This window comes from Megascapheus bottae, chromosome 9, assembly GCF_031878675.1.
Source record: "Megascapheus bottae isolate mThoBot1 chromosome 9, mThoBot2.hap1, whole genome shotgun sequence".
NCBI classification, from domain to species: Eukaryota; Metazoa; Chordata; class Mammalia; order Rodentia; family Geomyidae; genus Megascapheus; species Megascapheus bottae.
This window is the reverse complement of record NC_143517.1, coordinates 8,745,611-8,766,816: the sequence shown is the minus strand read 5'-3', so window position 1 is coordinate 8,766,816 and position 21,206 is coordinate 8,745,611.

The window sequence follows — 21,206 nt, the reverse complement described above, 5'->3', positions numbered from 1 at the left end:
GCAGCAATATCAAACAAGCTTCCTGAGCTTTTTGTTACCTAAGTGATAACTCCACTTCTGGATTTGGGGTGGTTAATTGGAGGTAAGAGATTCACTGACTTTTCTGTCGAGGCTGGCTTTGAAACACAGTCCTCAGATCTCAGCTTACTGAATAGCTACAATTATAGGCATGAGCCACAGCCACTCAGACTTACTATATTTATTTATTTAGCTGAATTTTTCTAAGACTGAACAAATTTTCTGCTCCTGTAGAAGACCTTTGTTTGCTCACTCTCCTTCCTGCTATCAGACAACCATTGGATATGGTGATATTTCCTGAGTCTGAATCTCAGCTCCTCAAAGTAGGAGTTCCTAAATGCTGGAACCACAGACTTGTGGCTGAGCTGAAGAGGAGACGGTGGAAGGACTTTACTATATCTGCCCTCACCCTGGAAGACAGATATCAAGCTCAACCCTCCTCCTTGCTGCAGATACATTCACTTCATTGTTTGTGCTCTTTTGCAGAAGCAACTGAGCAGAAATTCAATGCCATTTCTCTGAATTACACAGTTGAAACTTCACTTCCCATGGCATATTTCCTCAGGCATAAATTTGTAGAAAACATTTTTCTTTTCTTTACAACTTAATCCTACCTTAAATAAGCAAGCAAATGAGCAAAATAATACTAAAAGCCAGGCTCAGATTTGTAAACAGCTCATTGAAAGTCTGGCAAATGAACCAAGCTGTCATAGAAGGCATGTATGTGATTTCACATGTTCTATATTGAATTACCTACTATACCAGCTATATAATGTGTGATTGTTGTTCTTAATGCACTATGTTATTTCTCATCTCTTTTGCTGTCCCTTGGTTATCTCATAGTGTTAAAGTATCTTACCTTGTTATTTGATAAATTGTAAATATGTTTATTTGTTTATTTGAAATAGGATAGGGAAGGGGGAAAACAAGATGATTGGGAAGAGTGGGGGGAGAGAAATGGGGACAAAAACATGAGAAAGGGTAGCAATGTTTGTGAAGTAATGCACCTTCTATCTGGTGAATATAATGAAACCCTTCTATTAATTACAATAAAAATGTATTAAAATAAAAATAAAAGACTCTAGACTGATGAACACCTGAAGTTAAGTATTCTGAGGGGGTTCACTGGCTCAGGTTTTCTCTGGATTGTTTTTACCCTGCCCTAATCTACTAGAAACTCTGTCTGGGTACAACAAGCTACACTAGAATTCAGATTTTTCTGGGTACCACAAAACACTTTGCTGTCTATTCACAGCTGCATATTTGCAAGATAGGGATTTGTACCATAAATATTGTTACTTTTTTGCTTTCTATAGGATCCCACCCATGCCCTATAAGCAAGTACATGCATCTGCAGTTGTGGATGCTATGAAAAAATGGCATTATTATTATTAGCTCTGGCATATAAAAATTTCCAAAAGAGAAGACATCTGCTTTCTTGAAAGTATTATGTTCTCTTTTCCAATATATATATTAGTCATTCCTACCTGCTCTATCCATTACTCATTTGTGCCTGCTTTTAATTATCAATGATCTGGCTTGCAAATTTCAGATTCATAAGGACACTTAGAACTGGGGAAGATTCTCTTCATTACCAGATACATAACACATACACACACACACACACACACGTGTGCTCACACACACGTGTGCTCACACACACACACATAAAAACACATTTTTTTACTATGGGTCATATTAATATTAAAAATTTCTCATCTAAGCCAGGCACTGGTGACTCACGCCTGTCATCCTAGCTATTCAGGAAGTTGAGAGCTGAAGTTCAAAGTTTAAAGCCAGCTTGGGCAGGAAAGTCTGTGAGATTCATGTCTCCAATTAATTGTCAAATGGCCAGTAGTGATGCTGAGGCTCAAGTGGTAGAGTGCTAGCTTCGAGTGAAAAAGCACAAGGAGAGTGTCAAGACTCTAAGTTCAAGTCCCAAGACTGCCTAGCCGAAGCCACCTCTCCACCCCTTACCTCCCCACCCCTATGCAAAAAAAATTACCATCTAATGTAAATAACTTCTTGAGAAAAGAAACAGCTTTAATGACTATATAGTCCTCAGTGATCAGTTAGTCAAAGGGATTTGAATCTTACAGCCAAATGACAATGCACAGATATGGTAAGCCCAACAAAACACCACGAAGAAATGGATTGTTCAGATAGAAGAGCAGTCTCCCTGAGTCTCTGTCTCTGTTTCTGTCTGTGTCTCTCTCTCCCCCCGCCAATATCTAAAACAACAATGTCAATAAAAATTAGTATTACCAAGAAGATGCCTTCAGTGAATAACCAGTAAAAATGAGGAAAACTATCAGTCTTTTATTTGCTTTCTGTTGTAGTTTAAATCTGGAATGTCCCCAGTAGCCCATGTGTTAAAAGGACATGAACTGAATCTTGGAGCTATAAGAGGGAGGCATCCATAAGAAGAGAAGCCTCGTGCTATATTTCATGCCCTAAAAGGAAACTGTGGGATGCCAGTTTCTTTTCCTTCTTTTTACTCCCCAGTCTTTGTGAGATGAGTAGCTTTGCCTTAGCCAAGTTCTCTACCAAGATGTGCTGCCTCTTCATAGGCCCAAAAGCAAGAAATCTATTGACCATGCACAAATATCTAGAACTGTGAGCTAAAGTAAGCCATACTCTTTCTCTTTTGATCATTTTGGACATTTCATCATAGTCATTGAAAGCTGAGTAACAGCCCTTTAGAGCCAAATTAAGTGTTATTGTTGACCAATTGTAAAATGTAATCTGAATTTGGAATTTCAGCTCTGGCCTGACTGGCCTTTTCACCTCACTATATGCTCATCAAGCCATAAACAAATGAACAATACAACACTACAAACTCTAGTGGGAGGTTTAATGTTATATCTGTTCTACATAGTCATTCTCATAAGGGCTTCCTCATGAACAAAGAATTAGAAGAAGCAACTATGACTAATCAGATGTCCTTTTAAGAAAATTATTTAAATTATCCCCCGAATAACAGCTTTTGCTTTGAAAAATTACTTTTCCTAGTCAGGTACTGATGGCTTATGTCTGAAATCCTAGCCACACAAACAACACAGGTTAATGCCAGGCCAATCAGAAATGTCTGTTAGACTCCCTCTCCAAAAAATAATAAGCAAAGAACAGGATGAAATCATGGATCAAGTAGAAGAGTACCAACTAATCAAAACAAGCACAGCAAGATTCAAATCCCAGTAAGAGGAAACATATCCAGATATTCCACAATTTCTTTTAGGACTTTACCTTTGACCTCTCAATCTCTCACAGAAAAAAAAAAGTGCCATATTCACCAAACTTCTGAGTCTTAAGAACTGGTGTCCATGTTATGTTTACTAAGAAACTTACGTGTCTTTCTAATTCTAATAAGAGCTCGCTGCTGTCCTTACTCTTTATTGCTAAAATAAACTATACTACCGACATGTTATACTTGCAACATCTCATATATGTTTTCTCATTAGATACTGAAGATGGTGCACAAACTTTAAATGGCACATATTCTCCATCATTGTTGGAGATGGTTTGTTCAAAGAAGAACCTTGGATTAAGGACTACATGAGATTTGCCAAGAAGGAGCTCCAAGGAAAAACTGACAGAACAGGAAATAAAGAATGATAGTTACCAGACTCAGAGTAGTAGGAAAATGCAGATATTAACAGAAGGGTACAGTTTCACTTAAATAAGATAAACAAACTCTAGTGGTTTAATTTCCAAAATAGTGACTATAGTAGATCATAATATATTTTATATTTCATATTGTTGAAAAATAGATTTGAAATATTTTACCCCAAAGAGTAAGCATATAGTGTCAGGTATAAGAAATAATCCCAGAACTGATGAGAGCAGAGGTCCAGAAGCTAAGACCTGGGGAAACAAAATGGAATCCTATCATCTAGAAAAAGAAAGACACTACCCTGATTTGGTTATTCTGCATTGTGAATCTATATAAAAACATTACATTGTATTCTACAAATATATACAATTTTTATCTGTTAACTAAAAATAAAAGTTTGAGAAATGAAGAGTAATCAAACCAAAACATAAAAGATAAAAAATGAATCTTTAACAAGCCAGGAGAAGGGAAGAACTAAGCAAAGATAGGAATTCAGTCAATGTCCTTACCTGAGATGCTTGTGCAAGGACACATAAGCTTTGAAATGTGTATTGGATGGAGTCTAAAAATACTATATTCAGGCAACAGTTGGGGACTAGCTGATAAAGCCTAGCACATAAAGTCTGCATTGCAAAAGCATGTGAACATTTTGTGTCCTGATAATGGTTTCAAAGGCTTGCTTAAGCCAATTTCATAATAAAGGACATATCAGAAGACTGGCTAGATTTAGAAATCAGAGAATACATTCCTTAAACATTTTCACTGAAACAAAAATGATAGTAGGATGCCCACAAGTTCATCAGAAATAGATTAATATTCCAATCACTGTTTCAGCAATTATCAACATGCTGCCACATCTTTGTTTATCCATAATTCCATTACATATGAACTTAGAAGTACCCCTACCTTCCAATGTCCTTAAAAATGCTGTAGGTGCTGACTGACTGGGAAAAAACACAGAAAAATCACAAGTGAGCAGGAATGGTCATAGGCCCCAAAAAACTGAGCAAAGCACAAATTTTTCTCACCCATGTGGAAGTACAGAGGCTTCAACATGCCCAAGTTGCCCTGTTTATTTAAAACGGTGCTGCTGGTAAACAAAGATATTTTGTACTGTTATTCCTTTATCCACTTGATTCACCCCAACTCTGCACACTCAGCTCAAAGCTTACCCTTTCCTGAAACCATTTTCCAACACAGAGGAATCTTTTCCCCACTTTATTCTACATCAGTGCCATGGCTGTTTATTACTCATTTCCTTAAATACAGTCTTCTAAGGGTGGTGATATTCATTAAACTTTAATCAAAAATGTCCATGTAGGAAATTTGTTCATCTCTTTAACATTAGCATCATTCATAATTGGGCTTATAATAGTTCTGAATTCACATTTGATGATTTGATTTAGCAAATGAACATCAATCAGCCAATGTCAAACCCGCTGCCATCTCCACTGCAGTCAATTGAAACAGAAAAATAAAATTGTCATCACCTTTTCAACAATTATGATTAGTGCTTGTTTGCCACAAAAAATAAAATTTAAAAAACAAATTATAATTGATTTCTTCTTTTTAAATTTTGATATGTGTGTGTGTGTGTGTGTGTGTGCGCGCGCGTTCATAAATACCCAGGCATAGCTTGGTATCTCCCCAAAGTTCACATATTAAAAGCTGATTCCCAGCCTGTGGTGCTTTTGGAAAGTGGAATTTTAAGAGATGGGATCTAGTGGGAGTTTTTCTCCTTTTTTGAGACATATTTCTCTATGAATTCTCACAAAGACTATGACCAAGGATCTCACCAAAAGCAAGGATTCAATCAACAAATGGCTCTAAACTCAAAACTATACATCACATAAACCTTCGGTTCTCTTGAAAATTGGCTATCTTGGGTATTTGTTACAATAATTCAATACCTCAGTTGCAACAATTGGAATGAAATCTATTTTCTTAGTGTATAAGATTATAAAGACATAATGTTTTTGGTGAATCTATAGAACTCAGTCACTTAGTGGCTTTTTCTATTCTGGGAAGTGGTGCTGTGGTTCAAGTGGTAGAGCACTAGCCTTGAACTGAAGAGCTCAGGGATAGCGCCCAGATCCAGAGTTCAAGCCCCACAATCAACCAAAAACAAATAAGTAAATAAGATGATTTATTTTAAAAAGAACTTAGTCACTTTATATATTTAAAACTTTATGTGCAGTGAAGGAATTTCCTTTTTACTCCTCCATCTAGCCTTTAGCAACCACCATTCTTCTCTCTGCTTCGATGGGTTCTGTATTTTTACATTCCTCATATAAGTGGTATCTTATGCATTTGTTTTCATTCTCTAGCTTATTTCACTTAGGAAAATGTTATCCAAATATCATCATACATTCACATATGATAAGATCTTCTTTTTTCTTTCAGTCATGGGGCTTGCACTCTGGTCCTGGGCACTGTCATTGAGCTCAAGGCTACTGCTTTACCAAGTTGACCCATAGCACCATTTCTGGTTTTCTGGTAGTTAATTGGAGATGAGTTTTACAGATTTGCAAGCCTACACCAACTTTGAACCTCAATCCTCAGATCTCAGTCTCCTGAGTAGCTAGGATTACAAGTGTGAGCCACTTCAGGGATGTTTTTAAATTGTGTTACAGATGTATATAGGTATTTAAAGGCCACGGGGCATTTCTCATCCCCAGTCATACTTCTGTGTCGGCCCTTTCCTGCTGTCTGTCTTCAGGAAGGGGGAGCCAGTGGGCAGCACTGGAGCAGTCACTGGTCCTGAGACTCTCGTAGGCCCCTCCTCCGCTCACATTTCCTCCCTCTCTCCCTCTGTTTGGTTCATGTTGTGACCATCCACAGAACACATGAGTCTTTGAATGTACAGTTAGGTCCCACGTAGCAGGTTGGCACCGGGTGTTTCTGCCCGTAGGTTAGAAAGCAGCTGAACTGGATATTCTTTCTGGCCTGGCCACCTCTGTGTGCAACTTGTCATTCAGAAGAGTGGTGTGACTACATGAGGCCATCGTCCCTGCAGCTCTAGGCCATTCTGCGGGTGCTTCCCTTGGGATGGGATACCACCTGCCCAGCCTTAGCCTACCGGCCCTAGCTTCTCATGCCTGCCTGCCCCAGAGGGCCCTCAGCCACACCACCTGCTGGCATGCAGAAGTGCCAGCTGCTACTCACCAAACTCCACATTCCATTTCATCTCAGATTTCACCCTTCCTCCCTCCCGGTGCTCCCAGGTCACCTTGGGAACACATGGCAGAGGGGCAGCAAGTTTGGGGTATGATCGAAAGATCAAGTTGGACATTTTCTGCAAATGAAATCAATGTTGGTGTGAAGTCAGGGCAGTGGGTCGTGTTGGCAGCCATTAAGGCTGCAGCTCAGAGCAGGCTGCATTGTTGTCCATGATTGCTGGTGGCTGCAGCAGCTCAGAAGGGGACAGCTGATTGGTGTGCAGCAAGGCCAGCGCAGTAAAGCCCAGGACACAGGCTGTTTCTCTGACAAGTGCGAGGCCGCTTGAGACCCTGCATCTCATGATCCTAAACTGCTTTCTTGACACAATAGTTGCTTAGTTGAGTCAATGTGCAATCCCTTATTGAGCCAACATGTTATATATATCTACGATTCCAACACTGCAGCCAGCAGACTGAAAAGCAAACACTGGGTCTCATGCTGCAAAAACTGAATCACACAATGTCCCGATGACCACATGAAATCACCATCAATTCTGTTTCTCCTCTCTTCATCCTTATTTTGCCCAGAGATCACTTCTCACCTTTTCCCCCAAAGAACAAACAGAACCAGTTGCACCTTAAACCATGGATCTTTTTCCTCAGGGCTTAACATAGTTTCCTATGCAACATGTCTGGTAGCACAAATTAAATTCTACAAAAGTTGCAAAAAAAAAAAAAAAAAAAAACAAGTGTGAGCCACTGGCCCCCAGCAGATTTTCTTCTTTTTAAGGTATTCTAATATTCTACCTTGTGACTATATCACTTTTTAAGTTTATTTTTATTGTGAAGGTGATGTACATAGGTGTTACAGCTACATAAGTCATAATTTTTCTAGTAATACCTATTCTAATTGGAGGCTTCGGAAATTGATTAGTTCCTTTAATAATTCTTAATCCATTCATCCCCTGAGGGGCATTTGGGTTGATTCCATATCTTTGCTATGGTAAACAATGGCACAATAAACAGGTGTGCTGATGATAGCTTTAGTGTAGCCAACTTTGTGGTCAATTGGATAAATTCCCAGGAGTGGAATTACTGCAGCATAGGGAAGCTTTATGTTTAATTTTTTGAAGAAGCTCCATACTGCTTTCCAGCATCGATGAACAAGATTACATTGCCACCAACAACTTAGTAGTATTGCCTTTTTGACACATCCCACCAGCACTTGTTATTGTTAGTTTCTTGATAATGGTCATTCTAACTAAGATTAAGTGGAATCTCAATGTTTTGATTTTCTCATTTTAAATCAAGTTCTCTCCTTTTCTTTCTCTTATTCCCTCCCAAATAAATTATGGTTCTATGAGGGGTCTCAATCTCTGTTGTCACATTAGCGCTGAAATACCTTTTTCATACAGTTAGATGTCAGAGTTAAGGTCTTCTAGGGGACAGGAATGCTCTCTGTGTGTTCATATGTGCGTCTCTGTGTGTGCATTCACACATGCATGTGTGCATACATGGGTATGAACTTCCTTGAATGTTATTGGGACTCAGTGATTGGGGTATATAAATAAAATGAAGAATCATTGCTTTCCTAAAATACCACTAGCTCATTCTTTGATAATCATATTCAAAATCCTCAATAAAAATAACTATCCAAGGCTTTAGGCCAACCTTCATTAATGAGAGAAATTGATAGCAGCAGTAAAATACCACATAAAAACACAGGTATTAAAAGTAAGGGCTCAAATACAGATGGGATTTTGTGACTATGCATATATATGTAACTGAAACCAAATTATATCTACTATTAATGTCCCTTTCAGCATATGTAACAGTGATAGACTTCATTGATAGTGAAGGAAGCTGAAAACAAGCTGATATACGTAAGTAAAATATGTGTCCGGTTGTTTTTTTAATAAGACATATGATTTCATCACCTATATTCTGGAAGAATCAGTCTTGAGTGATTGTCTCATGAGCCTCTGATCTTGTCCACTCCTTCATGAATAATGAAACGCCACTGCTAAAAGATATTGATGAGATATAAAGATTGCAGTTAGAATCCAGCCCAGGCAAGAAAATCCATGAGTCTCATCTCCAGTTAGCCAATAACAAGCTGGAAATGGATCAATGACTCAAGAGCAAACAAATTAAGGGACAGATCCCAAGCCCCAAGTCCAAGTCTCTCTCTCTCTCTCTCTCTCTCTCTCTCTCTCTCTCTCTCTCTCTCTCTCTCTCTCTCTCTCTCTCATATACACATACACACACATTCATGCACACAAATATACTTAGCATATACTTGCACACAAAATGCATTTATTACTGGCTGTCTACTTTCTCAAAGAATAATAAGATACTCTAAGAAAAAAGGGTGAATGGGATAAGAAAAGAGAAGTTATCCAGCAAGAAGAAAGTGAAATACCTAGGTATCTTGGGGAAAGCACTGGCCAGTGAATGAAGCTCATAAGGTGCCCTTTCGTCAGCAAGAAGAAAAATAAATTCTATTTCTATACTTCTTTTGTTGGTTGTGAGACTTGAACTGTGGACCTGGGTGTTGTCCCTGAACTCTTCATCTCAAGGCTACCGCTCTACCTCTTGAGCCACTGTGCCACTTCCTTTATATAAGCTTTAACATAGACAAATAATTGTCTAGAAAACATATATTGATAATGATATGATTTAAATGAATCTTCATTACTTAGACTGCTAAACTTCAACTAATGAAGACTCAAGTATGAGAAATAATAGGAATAGATCTAAACAACATTTTATATATTATTTTTAATATCTTCTTCATAAGTAAGTAGCATTCAGGAGACAGAGATGTTTACACTTATATCACCATTAAACAAAGCATAGATAAACTTAACATCACACAGTCCCCATAAACATGTGTAATGGTTTTGCACCAGTTAGAAGAAATAGGAGTTTAAAAAAAATCAGTGTTTAGTAAGAAAAAAAATCCAAAAAGAAAGAATTAACAATGCCAGAGGGCTGTATATTAAAAAATTAATAAGATGTACCTAACGAAGCCTAATAACATTACAAAACAAAAGACTGAAGCATGACAGTTTTAGAGCCAGTTTCAGGACAGTTTTGACTCATATACACATGTGAGTACCTGGAGAAATAAAGAAATCACAAATAGTAATTGAAGAGTCCTGTTGTACACAGTGACTCACACCTCTAATCCAAGGTACTCAGGAGGCTGAGATCAGAGGATCACAATTTAAAGCCTGTCTAGGCACAAAAGTCCATGAGACTCTTATCTCCAATTAATCACCAGAAAACTGGAAGTGGCACTGTGGCTCGAGGATAAGTGATAGCTTATTTTTGAGGGGTGAGGAATGTGCTGGCAAAGAAGGCATTTCTCTTCCTTTTCCTTGTAGATGGACACTAAAAAACAGATGATAATGTGGATGGTATGATACTACAACTTCCCCTTGGGATGTATCAAACCTGGAAAGTTTAAAAAGGGTTAAGAAGATTAAAGATTGCTCTCTGTGTAATGTAATTTGATTTGAATACTATTTTGCAATTAGATGCATATTGTAAAAAGTAAAAGAAATGCTCTGAAGTTCTTTAAATGTATTAAGTCTGAATTCTTGGTGCAGTTCCACTCTACATGTAATTCTTACATGTAGTAAAACTATATCATTTGAGTTCAAATGTTTTTTAAGAGTTACCTCAGATTTCAGGGGAAAAAAAAACAAAAAACAAAACAAAACAACAACAACAAAAACCCAGCTATTATAAAAAACAGACTGCAAAAATGTAAAGAGGCAATTACCTAGTGTTTCAAGGTTACTAACGGGTCATTTAGATACAAATTAAAGGGATAAAGTTTAGCAAAAAGGCTTTGGATTGAATCAGAAACCAGTCCTGGATAAAAAAATGTGGGAAGTAAAATTGTCCTAAATGTTTGTTTCAAAGTGAAAAATGGAAAATTAGGACTACCAAAGTTCATTTACGTTCAGGTCTTTTGGTGTGTAATGTCTATCTCAAGGAGGTGAGCTGCCTTGGATACAGAGCCTTTTTTTCCCCTGCATTTTTAGTTATAAACAGAACGATTTAACTTGGTAATAAAAATTTCAATTACTGTCCTATAATTCAGTTAAAAATCAAGAGAATGTGATTGTTTCCTGTTTAAGTTTTGCCTTTACATGTTTTCTGTAAAATTACAGGCAGACCCACAGAGGGACTGATGACTGGCAAGTTTGTTAGATGAAACTTTGATTCTTAATAAGTTCTAGGTAAGCCATGCTTAAAAACAATTACTATTTGTCTCCTTGTTGCCTCGATTGGAGTAAAGGGGTTTTTGACAAATACTAATTTGATCTGAGGACTGTGGTTCTAAGCCAGCCTGGGCAAAAAGGGTCCCTGTGAGACTCTTACCTCTAATCAACTGGCAGAATGCTGGAAATATGGTGGTATGCCTCATAGTAGTAGTATGCTAGCCTTGAGTGGGAGAGCTCAGGGACAGCAGCCAGACCTTGAGTTTAAGAACTGTGACTGACAAAGGAGAAGACACTTTTGGGACAAAGCTTTTCCTGGCAATGACAGAGAATTCTGAGGTAGTTAGAAGACACTGCTCAGATGAGAGAGATTGTGTCAGATTTTGGAGTCATTTGTGCTTGACCATTCAAAGTTAATCCGACCCGGGCGGTCAGAAGAAAATGTTTTATAAGCAGGCCTATCCAATGCCCATATCTGTCTACTTGGCCACTGGGCAGAAACTTACACCCTTGCCGGTCATAGGGAATAGTTCAGAGTTAAAAAAAAAAATTCCCCAGTCCCTAGCATCTGCTCAAAGTCCTGATTGACAATAAATTTTGGGCTGGCACTAGCCATATAAATTCATCTACTCTGCTCAGGAAAAGGGGTTTATACCTAATAGGCACGGGCCTGAAATCATGTTCCTGTGGGGCAGTCTGGGGCCCTTCACAGGTTACTGTTATTATAGGAGTTACCAAAGGTCAGAATCCCCAGAAGCCAGGAAAATGCTTCTGCACACCAGAGCACCAAACAAGCTACACTACTGTAGCCCAAGGAAAAGTCTGTGTACTTGTTAAAGCTAAATGTTTTATGTACATTCCAGTTTGTAGAAATACTTGGCCATGATGGCATCTGATCCTGGCAACCTCTTAATAAAATAAGCACAGCCAGTGCCCCTAATTCAGCTTGAAGAAAGTACAGAAGATGGATCTTCACCCATCAACTCCCCTTAAGATCAAGGGACTAAAGTCATTTGGGGGGAAAATGAGGCAGGATAGACAAAAGGGATAGGCATAGGAAAACAGTGATATGGTTACAGGCACAAGCCTCCAATGTCAGCCCAGCAAATCTTAGCCTTATTGGAGGAGATCCAAAATTTTTGCTGTGGTATATTGTCCCTGGCATATGAACAAAGCTGCCTTGAAAACCAGTGGGACCCTAGCCTGCCATCCAAGCCTTAGGTTAAGTTAAAAATTACGCTTCCTAAGTCAGTGCAGAACATGTAGCCAACACAGCAGGAGGTGTGTAAAGAGAACACACTGCTACAGCCCAGCCTTGATCCAGCCTGGCCTAACAGCCATCTAGAAGGGACCCTACATCAATGATTCCATTTTATGTACATAAAACCAATGGAGAGGGGGCTGGGGTCTGACCTAATGGTAGAGTGCTTGCCTACCATGCATGAAGCCCTGGGTTCAATTCCTCAGAACCACATACTCAGAAAAAGCTGGAAGTGGTGTGGTGGCTCAAGTGACAGAACGCTAGCCTTCAGAAAGCCGAAGGACAGTGCCCAATCCCTGAGTTCAAGCCCTGGGACTGGAAGAAAAAGAAATGGGGAATGAAATAAGGAAAGTGGATCTAAGTAATATCACCTGTTCTGACAGCTATCCTAGCACCTAGCTAGGTGGTGGGGCTTTTCACCCAGCTTCAAAAGCCTAGAGGTGAGCTAAGCCATTTTTGGATTGTAGATGCTAAGGTCCAGGAGTGCTAGAAGAGGCTCAGAATTCAAGCCCCACGACTAAGAAAAAAAAAAGACAGAAAGCAAAAAGAAAAGAAGGGGTTTTGCTTCTCATTTGCTCATTGCAATGAAATAAAATATCCCCAGAAAGAGTTAAAACTATAGATGGCAAGTCTTCCGAAGTCTATCATCTTCAATCCATAAAATCTCTGTGGAAAGCCCTTCAATGTCTGCTTATCAGCCACTTTCCCACAGTCTCACCCCTGCTGCTCACTTCTTCCAGAGGGATCACTCAGCCTCTGTTTATAGATGCCAGCAGAAACTTGATTCCCCAAGGCAGACCATTCCACTTTTGAATATCTTATTTGGAAAGCCCTTCCTGTAATCAGCTAAGATAGGCCTCCCTGTGTGACAAATGTAAGAAATGATGAATTTAATCTCAAACTGGAAGTGGGGTCGGGCAGGCACTGTTGATACATTCCACAAGTATTAGCACTCTGTTCTTCAAAAACAAATTCATGTCTTCAAATAATCCCTTTGGCTTCCCCGCTTTTCAGTGTTCAAACAGATTGTAAGCATTTAGGTCAACCCACTCAGGGACACCTCATTTGAGAATCGTTTCTTTTGACATTGAAATTCTCAGCAGTTGCTCAGTGGAGTCTCACTATGAAGCCCCTGACAGGCATTACCTCTGATCAAAGATGAGGCTTGAAAATAGATACAGGACTCCTCAACAAATTGCAATGTGAACTAAGAAATTAAGGGAAATAGTCTGCAAGAGGTAACGGTAATAAAGGAATTTGTAAAACCAACATATCTCGCTCACGCTCTCTCTCTCTCTCTCTCTCTCTCTCTCTCTCTCTCTCTCTCTCTCTCTCTCTCTCTCTCACACACACACACACACACACACACACACACACACACATACACACAGAGGCATACACATAGGCACACACACAAAACCACCCTACAATATGCTTCACGTATTCTATTTTGCTAGGTCTTTATAATAATCATGAGGTATTTATTGTAGTACTTGTATTTCAGAAGTGATTAGGAATTTACCCAAAGGTACACGCTGAGTGAAGACTAAACCGTGAACAAGATGGAAATGAGATTCTTCTCTAGTGCGACTTGCAGCCAGGGAATCAGAGACCCTAAACTTGAATCTGGATGTTGCTTTGACTTTGTTTCAAGAAAATCACACAACAGGGTGGGGGAGGGGGGGCAAGATGATTGGGAGGGAATGGGGGAGGGAAACAGGGATAAAAACATGAGAAGGGGTATCAGTGTTCGAGAAGTATGCACCTACTACCTGATCAATGTAATTGTAACACCTCTATACATTATCCTGACAATAAAAAGTAAAATGAAATAAAGAAAATCACACAACTTATTTCTTTGGGCCTCTCCCTTCCTGTCCCTTTTCCTGTCACACTGTCTCCTCCTCTGCTTCCTCCCTTTAGTCCTCTTATTCAGTCTTCCTCTCTCCCCCTTCCCTTCCTCCTTTTCTTTCTCCTTTGCCTCTGAAACAATAGAATGGAACCAGATTAAATATTTGTTCCAGTGTCACCTAACATGTTTTGAAAATCTATGCTATCACTAGTTAAATATCAGCAATCTCCTTTCTCAGGGTCAAAACCAATTCTACAAGCTGAATTTAAAATGGCTTGCTGTATTTTTATGAAACTAGAAGCGAAAGTCTGTGGAGAATATTAAAACTGTCTCCACCTTTGACTTTTACTCTAATATAACTCAATTACTTCCCAATATGAGGGTATAACAAGTAAATAAATGGAGTAGACAGGTGATCTCATGATAGTTTGGAGGGTAAATACTGCTACTGATGTTTTGGGTTTGGACTGCACAATTTCTTCTTCTCAGTGATTGTTCTTTGAGGATTTTTGTCTCTTGCACAAACAACAACTAAATATCACTCAAAATGAGTACTACTTCATTCAGTACTTCTGAGGAGAGACCCTTTATTCTTTTATATCTAATAGCAAACATTATCATTTGGTAGCTATATAGATAACTACCCAAATAAACATTCTTCCAAACTTCTCCATAATCTCTAAATATATTTGAAAATGAAAAGGCATATTTTCATCTTGCAATATAATTTCCTATGCTACGTTGTAAACAAGTGATCAAAATACATCTGTCTTTTTTCACACCTGCAAATATCCTTTTATACACTCTTGTGCTGTAGTCTTTCTTCTGCCAAATTCAATTTTCAGAGGCACAGAGACCTATCTTTAGTGTCCACAGTCCCTTTCATTGACACAAACATAAATCCATCTGATTGATTTTGTAAGTAGAAAAGACAAAATCCTTTCATAAAATGACTACAATAAATATTGCTTGGTTGTTATGCATCCAAAAGTTTGCATACATAAAAGCTGTAAAAACAAATGCCTGGCCATATTTCAAAGCTAAAGTAAAGAATGAATGCTTTTAAGTGGTAAGAGAAGTTAGACACTAGGAAGAAAATTTTGTATATGTATAAGATTTTTGCAAAGAACCCACAGATGAATTCCAAACCTTTTAACTAACACTTTCATGTTGTCACTGAAGCATTTCTAAAATGTTAAACTATAGATAGTGCTGTACAAAGAATCAAGCCAGAAATTAGATACACTTGCAAAAAAGTGTGACTAGCTAAGCAATGATTAAGAGACCCAATAGGGCCTCTTGAAAATAATACTTCATGAAATATAGAACATGAATTGACATTGTAATGGAATAAAAAATTTACATATTCATTGATTGAATAACTGGCCAGAAATAGAAACTCGGTGCTGCTATTATCAAGTAGAGTGAAAGTTCTAATCCTATAAGGTTTTAAAATTCAAAAGAGATAAATGATTGGTTTACTTTGTAAATCATAACCTAATCACCACATCATATATTGGATAAGGAAAATGTTATGATGTAGAATTTCACTGTATCTTTGCAGTTTATATATATATATACATTACGTATAAAGCCGTTGGTTAAAACACAATGGTTTGTTATTAATATTTATTCTCAAAGACAAACAGAGAATAAGTGAAGGTGCATAAGTAGCTCTGAGCTGACACAGAAAGTAGTTATTCTAACAAGGAGCTGAAGGTGTGCCCCTTCCAGTCACTCCAGTGAGAATGTCCATGATCAAGAAATCTAATAACAACAGATGCTGGAGGGGATGTGGCCAGGAGGGATCACTACTACATTGTTGGTGGGAGTGCAAACTCATTCAACCACTATGGAAATCAGTATGGCAGTTCCTCAATAGACTAAACATAGAGCTCCCCTGTGATCCAGCAAATCCACTACTTGGCATTTACCCAATCGTCCAGAAACAAGGGCATACTAAATCCACTAGCACAATGATGCTCATTGCAGCACTATTTACCATAGCAAAGATATGGAACAAACCCAGATGCCCCTCAGTTGATGAGTGGATCAACAAGATGTGATATTTATACACAATGAAATTCTATGCTGCTGTCAGAAAAAATGACATCGACCCATTTGTAAGGAAAGGGAAAGACTTAGAAAAAATCATATTAAGTGAAGTAAGCCAGACTCAAAGGAACACAGGCTCAATGGTTTCCCTCATTTGTCATAATCAGTAGAAACCTTGGGCCCTCCTAGCAGAGATTTACAATAGAGCAAAACCTAGATACATAATGCCATACAGTATGATGCTAAATGAAAGGACCTCTAGGATATAGAAACAAAAGCTATGTAATGAGTGACTGTTGTCCTTAATGTACTATGTTATCCCTCATCTCTTTTGCTGTCCTTTGGTTATATCATATTGTTACAGTATTTTACCTTGTTATCTGATATATTGTATATTTGCTTATTTGGTTATTTGAAATGAGATAGGAAAGGGAGGAAAACAAGATGAGGGATGAGGGGTGGGAGGAGGGAAATGGGGACCAAGACATGAGAAAGGGTATCAATGTATGTGAAGTAATGCACCTTCTATCTGGTGAATATGATGTAACCCTTCTATTAATTACAATAAAAATATATGAAAGAAAAAGAAAATTCTGAGTCAGTCTCTATCACTTTCCAATAGATATCTGTTTTCATTTGCTCAATCAATTTGTGCAAAGTGAGAAAAGCATGGTCATCTATAATACCACCATGGGCAAATGAGGCTAAGAACAAGACCACACACCATCGGTAGGAAGAATTCCAGGTTCTAAAAGCATCTTTGCACTAGCTCAGATCCTCTCCAGTCTCCTTGATCTTCCAGATCCTGAAAACTCTGCCTTATGTTCATTTAATAGAAGGTTTTGTGGAGCATACAATTTAATTAGGAAGAATTTTATTAATGGTAGATGAATAATTTCACCTTCATGTAAATAAATTCCCTTCATGATCATTTTTTGAGAGAAAAGAAAGAGAATACAAAAATTTCAAGAGTTATGAGAAATAGGAGAATTTTGACAGATTGTCAAGATTTGGTCAAATGCTGAAGTAAAATAGAAGTCACCCAATAAATATGTTCATATATACAATAATGCAAGGAGGCAAATATGGCTGTACAAATTATATGAATAGAAAACATACTGAGGCCAAAGAATGAGAAAAAGAACTAGCTATACATGATATATACGGATATAAATGCAGTCAGAGGTAAATTTTATATATGATCCCATTGGACAGTATGGGAAAAGATTACATTTATATGAAGCAGAGAAAATAGAGCTATTAAGTGATTTGGTTGTAGCAATTCTAGATCATTCCTTGTGCCTCAAAATGCTAAGATTTGAGCATTATTCAGTGACTTCATTTACATTGATAATCAAATAGACCAGATTAGCCAAGGCGCATTGGTCAAGTCTGCAGTCCTAGGGGGGAAGGAAACAAAAAGAGAAATAAAGAAACAAAGAAGGAAAAAAGAAACAAAGAAAAAAGAAAGAAAGGAAGAAAAAGAAAAATCCATATCAAATTAGAAAGCTCAGCATTCCTGCTAAAAACAATTTAGCAGGAGAAAAAAAGAGAGAAGAAAAGGAAAGACTGAGTATGCATTAGGCAAGTTAGCAGAATTTAGTCTATTCTACCTGATGTCCAGAAAGAGCTCATCTTTTCTTCTCTCCATTTTTCTTGCCTTTTCTTTTGTTTCCTCCTTCACTTATTCCTTCTCATCACTTACCTGACATTTCTGGTAAGAGATCTATGTTTTATGAGAAGTGAATATGCTTTTCCTTTCCCTCCATTCAAGCAGCTGTGTCTCCTTCAGTCTGTTTCCACCCAGCACTTCTCTCTACCAATGTTCATGGATGTCCATGTAATCACCTCTCATCTGGACCATTTATTCTTTCTCTAATCTTAACACTCTCCAAATGCTAAGGCCCTTCTAATAAAGTGTACATTTCATAAAAATCTCTCCTGTCATTAAGCATTTTCTAATACTTCCAAAGCATTCTAGGTTCAAACCACATGGTACATTTGTAAATGTAAAAACCCAAATACTGTTTAATAAACAGCCTCAATTGAGGAATGTTGCACATACAATTCTATAAACACATAAGTAAAAATTGATAATAAAATTGTTTTTGATTGTAAATGAGGTAGTATCTATTTTCTCACACAACCAGATAAGATTTTTCCATCTTATTTCATGGTCTTCCATTGTGGAAAAATCAAATTGAATTCTGAATAATGGAATATGAGAGCTGGTATAGACTGTTTCCAAACTCAGGGAACAAACCTCACACCTCACACATGATCTCCCATGGGGTCATGATGTCTCATGGGCCAATGGAAGGGAGAGACATTCAAAGAAACTATGAAAGAAACATGAGGAAGATTCTAGAGCATCTAAATAGCCTGGTGCCCTAAATAATCCAGGTAGAAAACATTCCCTGTCAATCTGTTAACACACTCAGAGTTGTAGCATGAAGAAGAAATGATAGCTATTACATTTGAGATAGATCTTAGTGCTTATTTGTTATAGTAAATATCCTACAGTAACTAAAACAGTCGTCTAAATGTTCCTAAATATATGTATGCTAGTCTGTTCAAATTCTCATAAAGATTAAAATAGTTATAGAAACTTCCATTGAAAATCAGAGTCAGATGTAAGAATTACTGTAATACGTATGCAAGGCCCTGCATGACCTGGCCCAAGTTCGTCATTTAGTCCACTTCCCCTGGCCCATCTGCTCCAAATCTGAAAACCCTAAACATTTTCAAGGGCATCCTGTCCACCGTCCTATCATGTCCTTTCCCACTTGCACTCACTGACACTCCAGTGCCTCAATTCCTCATCTTAGAAGATCCAAGTGGTCTTTATTCTGCAAAATGACTTCTGTGGCCTAGCATTAATCATCTATAGCCCTTTGATGTTACTACTAACACTCATGCCTGATTTAATTAAAGGAAACTACTTTTTGACTTTGTTACCTGGTATATTGTATATACATTTATTTGATTATTTGAAATAGGAAAGGGAAGGGGGAAAGCAAGATGATTGGGAGAGGGTAGGGAGAGGGAAATAGGGACAAAAACATCAATGTGTGAGAAGTAATACACCTCCTACCTAGTGAATGTAACTGTAACTCCTCTCTATACATTACCCCGACAAAAAAAATTAGTTTTGGGGGCTAGGAGTCTGGCCTAGTGGTAGAGTGCTTTTCTAGCATGCACAAAGACCCGGGTTTGATTCACTGGTACCACATACCTAGAAACCACCAGAAGTGGTACTGTGGCTCAACTAGTAGGATTCTTGTCTTAAGAAAACCCAAGGGCAGTGTTCAGGCCTTGGGCTCAAGCTCAGGACTGGCACAAAAAAGAAAAAAATTTAAAATGTAAAAGAATACTATTTAACTAATAGACCTGGAATTAAAATGGATATTCAAAAAATAGCCTTTTTAAATGCAATGTACCCATTATCTGTCTAATGTAACTGTAATACCTCTACACATTATCCCAACAATGAAATATTATTAAAAAGAGTTTGTATATTGGATATATAGTCAAAATGAATAAATATAATAGTTGGCCATCTCTCGCTTATCTCTTGACAGAAAGGCTTCTATAACTCTGGGTTGATTTCTCCTCTTGACTAATATATCTGAGGATAAATGCAGTAATGATTAATCCTTCTGAATCAAATTTGACTGCACAGGGTCCCCTTACTTTCCTGGACAAGTAGACTTCAGCTCCATCCTGAGATGATTATGACATAGACGACAATGCCTCCACCTGTTTCCACTATCGACCCATTCTATAAAGCCTTCTATAAAGCCTTTCCCCTCCACATTTCTGTCTCCAGAGCAGAACTAGATTTCTTAGTGGATCTCCTTACTAACAAGATGGGGATATACCAAATTGTGCTCTGATCTAGAAGAAGCTGTTCTGTCACAACAAGCCTTATCATTCATTTCATCATTTCTCCTATGATGTCATTAAAAGAGAACTTGGTCAAGTGATTTTAGGCACATGTGTTTATTAAGTCATATTTTTTGAGCAGGACTGTGTTGCTAATTCATAAAATGTGCCTAAATTAACATAAACGAATCATCTGAAAATTCTCTAGTCTTTAAATTTTGTATTATAAAAACTTTCACTGTTGACATAGTTAAAGATGCAATCAACACCTGTATTCCTTACTCCTGAGTCTACAGTGGTTAAGGTTTTGTAATATTTGCTTTATATATAGCTACTGCAATTAACATCTTTGCTGAATCATTTAAAACAGAATTGCAGTCATATGATATTTTTCTTAATATATTAGCATGAATTTCCCACAAATCAGGGCATTTCTTTATATAATTTGAATGCTATTCCACACCTGGGGAAATCAGTGATTCTCTAAATGGCAGCTAATATTGAGTCTGTATTTTGATTTCCATAATTATTCTAAAATAACTCTTACAAGTAAGTTTTAAAAATCAAAACCCAATCAACCATTGCATATTGCATCTTTTAGTTTAGAATTTTTATGATGATAATGAAAATAAGCTGTTTTTTGTCATACAAAACATTCCACTTTATACGTTGTTCTCACCATCTCCTGTGTTATTTCTTTATCCTTATCATCAGATCTTGGTAAGATAAGGTTACATATAATACTGGAAATCCATATTGACTGATTATGAATATGGAACTGCCTGTTAACTCACATTTGCGAAGTTGGATCAACTGTCCCCTGAAATGGTGACCACCAAAGAGATGCACTGTAAAAGTGACTCCTCTTTTCATGATTAAATACTCTAGCTTGATACAGCAGGATTCTTGTCAACATCTTGTTCACTATCCATTATTAGTAGCGTTAAGATCTTTTATTGATTCATGTCTGAATTAATCATTTTATTGGGTATTACAAATAGTGATTATTTGAATAATTCATTCCATATAAATAATAAAAGCAATAATTAGATAATTATAATAATAAACCCAACTTCACTGGTTCACAATCTCTAACATAGCTTTTCTTCAACACCAAGGCATGAGCTAC